This window comes from Astyanax mexicanus, chromosome 14 (assembly GCF_023375975.1).
Source record: "Astyanax mexicanus isolate ESR-SI-001 chromosome 14, AstMex3_surface, whole genome shotgun sequence".
Taxonomy (NCBI): Eukaryota; Metazoa; Chordata; class Actinopteri; order Characiformes; family Acestrorhamphidae; genus Astyanax; species Astyanax mexicanus.
Genome location: NC_064421.1, coordinates 35,371,164 through 35,375,435, shown reverse-complemented (window position 1 = coordinate 35,375,435; position 4,272 = coordinate 35,371,164).

The following is a 4,272-nucleotide window of genomic DNA, read 5'->3' as shown; positions in this document are numbered from 1 at the left end:
TATGCCACCCCCAGCGGGAAACCCAGAACCACTGCACCCTGATTACAGGCAATTAGCAGCACCTGGTCCTCTCCTATTTAAGGAGAGCCAACCCCTAGCCCTGGGCTCAATCTTGCTGTAACGTGGTAGCTCACCTGAAGGTGGATTTTAACCACCAACCTTATGGGTGGGGGACTAGAGTAAACTAAGTGAGCAACTGAATTATTTATAGAGAGACCCAAGTGCAGAGTGGAACAGAAATAAGGAACAAATGTAATAACCAAGGTTTCTGCAACTGCAGAAAGTGCTAATGGAACTAGGAAGGGTTAACAAGGGATATGTATTTAAAATAGAAACTGAAAAGTTGCTTTACAGAGGAATAAGACCCTAAACTCTGCTTTGTGAAACAAATGAAAATGCACTGCACCGCTGGAGCAGTTAAATAAGAGATTTGGACCAAAGGGACAACTTAGACTGCCAGGGGAAGACTGGCCAGCTCAAATATCACAGAGCAAAGAAACTTCCCAAACAAATAAACAAACTCAAAATACTTAGAGGGAAGACTAAACTTGGAAAGGAGAGTTTCCAGAGAAACCCTGAGAGGAAACCTCAGAAGAGTAGGTCTGGGATAAAAACAAACGCAAAGAGAAAAGAGATTCAAGAGAACACTCGAGAGAGACTTGTGCGTGCGTTGGCTCTCCTTAAATAGGAGAGGACCAGGTGCTGCTAATTGCCTGTAATCAGAGTGCAGTGGTTCTGGGTTTCCCTCTGGTGGCTGGGGGTGGCATAGCAGGTTGCACCCTTATGAATGAATAATATGTAAGTCAGTAAGTGAAATGGTTTGTATATATTTACTATTAATGACTAATATTGCACCTTATTTGATAAACGTATATATGTATTAATAGTCTGTGTATAATTTAATTGTTATTATTTCAATAAATTAATGTGCAATAAAAAATACAATGTATGTTTTTTTTGTTACATACATTTCTGTGTATTTAATTATATAATAATATCCTTTATAAATAAAATGATTACACACTACACAGATTGCAGTTACAGATTAAAGCCACAGGAGGGCAGTGTTGGATGTAAATTAATTCTGAAATATAAATAACTTGTTATCTAATGACAAATGCATTTTAGAGGTTCTTCTCCATGATCCGAGAAAAATAAGAAGCTGAAAAGATGTATATTTATAAACATTTATAATTAGAAATAGAGGGGGTTTATTCGGTTCATTCCCAAGCACATGACCACCTAGCAGACAGTTCTTCTAACCTTTCACAATATATTGAATATATAAAAATCTAGAAATTGAATTATATATTTATTTTGTATATAGACGAAGCAGCTGTGACATCATTAAACTTCATTCAAGCAGCATCACCATAAGGAAAAATTACAATATATATTTAATAAAAAGTCACTACCTGTCAAATTTTACATTTGCTAAATACATTGATGTATTTTTTATAAATATATTTTAATTATATATGTTAAAAAAAGTTTAGCTAAGCAACCCTAGCCAATATTTATTCAAATCTAAGAGAATAAGATCAGAGAAATGTTGAAATTTAATAAACACTGTATTGTACAACCAAATTAATGAAATGTATGTAAAATATATATTTTTAAAACATATGACAAAGTTTGAAAATGCCAAAAAAGTTTTTTTCTAATGAATTAGAAATATATGTCTTTACAGTATTGGAAACAAAAACGTAGTGGCAGTTTCCAGAGTGAAAAGAAAAAAATATGTATAATACATTTTATATGTTTTTCCCAAAAAACTAGCATGCCAAATGCTACAAAACAAATACCGACCAATAAAATACCCCAAGTTTTATCATACTGAAAGAACTTTATGCACTATACTGTTTAGATTCCAATATCACAGCTGATGGACACTATATAAACAAAATCAAACTCAACATGTATTTGTCAAATCAATTTATGAAAATACATGTGTTTTCGTTCTCAGTTTAAAAATAAGCATGCATCAAATTATCCAACTACATCGTTCCCAGCAAACACAAAGTTGTCACAACATTGTCTATTTTCTTGCAATGTTGCTACAACATTTTCCAAAGGCCGTGCTGTTTATGTTTTGTTAATAATTTTGTGACAACTTCATAATTATTACATAGACATTAGATTAAAATTTCCATTATTCATTTGTCCACATGGAAAAGAAAAATATTTACACGTATTTCTCTATATGTGAAATATATTTCGAATTTTAATATTTATTTCAGATAAAATTTGTAGTTGTTATTTTCATTAAGTTTCAAAAGTATTTTAAAAATACAATTACATATATTTATTTGAGTGACAATAGAGCACATTATATATTTTCAAACATACTTCATTACAACATTGTGACATTGTCAGCATCAAAGTGATGGGTCATTACAACATTATAATAACGTAGACTCCTCGCCTTACTACGTACATGAATCTGTAAAATTTGTTTTGTATGTATGTTTGCTAATACATTACATATTAACAAATAAATATAAGCACATATCATTTTACATATATGTTTTCAGCATTAATTAGCTGCATATAATGCAGTAGAATATTTAAAATAGGTTGAAATGCATGTCTTTATAACACTATTTTTTTCTTAACAGGTTTGTTAGATCATTTAGCGCCCTCACTGTAGTCCTTTGCATTATTAAATCAATAAACTCTTCAAAACAAGATAATTAATGATTTTATGTTTCTGACCCTTGTTTTCACACAATAACAATCCTATCCAGTCCCAATATTTATAAAATGCTAGTACCACAGATTAGCTGCAATGCTAGGTACTAGGGTAGATAGTAACCATTAGCTAGTTAGCTAACCTGATCTTGAATTTATTTCATCTTTTAAGAGAGATGGGTGTAATAAATGTTATGAAACAAGCAGCAAATTATGTTGTAGTATGCAGATGACTGTATTATATTAGAGAAAATTCATGTTTTGGTAATGTTTCATTCACTTTTATTTGTATTTCTAAACATGAACAACTCGTTTGAAAAAGAAATCTAAAATTCACTTTAAATTTATGAAAATGTTGGTGTTGGTGACACATTTTTAATTCAGGAAGTTGTTATTATTTTAAAATGTCCTGCATTGTTGAGTAATGATTAATATCAAGGCAGTCCAAACTATGAAGAAACAATATATGGAATTGTTTAGTAAAAAAAAAAAGTTAAATAGACCAGAATATGTTTAATATTTTATTTTCTTTAAATTAGACAATTCTTGCTTAGATGACAGATTTGTGCATCTTGGCTGGATTTTCTCAGTCAGCTTTAGGAGGAACAGTCAACTGAAATGGCATATACATAAAGAACTACATAGTATATTATTGTTAGAAAACTATTTTGAAATGAAGGTCAGTGAATCCGAAATAAATTCAAGAATTTTGAAGGTATCCTCAAGTGTAGTCGCAAAGAACATCAAAAACTTTTAAGTTACTACATGATTCCTTATGTGTTCTTTCATAGTCTGGATCACTTGAATATTCATTTACAATGCAGGAAAAATATAATATAAATATAATTTGAAGTGAGAAGGTGTGTCCAAAAATTTGACAGATACTGGTCAGAACGAGAGACTGCTGTATTTTCGTTACTTAAATTCTGTTAAAGATATATAGATTTGAAAATTTTTTATCCTATTAAACTTCTGTTTTAAAAAGTGGTGCTTGAACGCCCCTAAAAAGGGCTAGAGACGCTTTTGCTTTAGACACCTTTGGTAAACACTAGCTAACTAACTTGTTTTGGAGAGTGAAGTCCACGTGTCAGATTACAAGCAGGCTGTAACTGTGTATCTGCAGTACCTTCATTCAGCCGCCACGTGGCGGCGGCAGCAGTGAGCGAGTCCACAGCGCAGCAGAGAACCGCCTGAAGGAAGGCAGGTTTAGACATCCAACTACGCCTCACATCCAGCCCGCCCTCGCCTGTGCTCTCCTTCGGTCTAGGCTCTATAGGGTAACTGAAATACGCATATAACGCTGACAAGCACGTCGTTACGCTTAATTTACGCCTCTTTGTTTAGCGTAAACTTTGACTTATGTCACAGTTGTCAGTGATTGATTATGAACTGTAAAGTAAACGTCTGGGATGTTTCAAAGATTTTTTTTTAATCAAAATTATTCAAATTTATGGATAGTCACAGGCCTAACTGGTGGTTTCATCAGTCCTGCATATAAAGTTTTGTATTTTATATAATTAGTCTATAATTAGAAAAATATATTTGAAATCACTGTCATTATTTTTTAATGTGTTGGCTGGA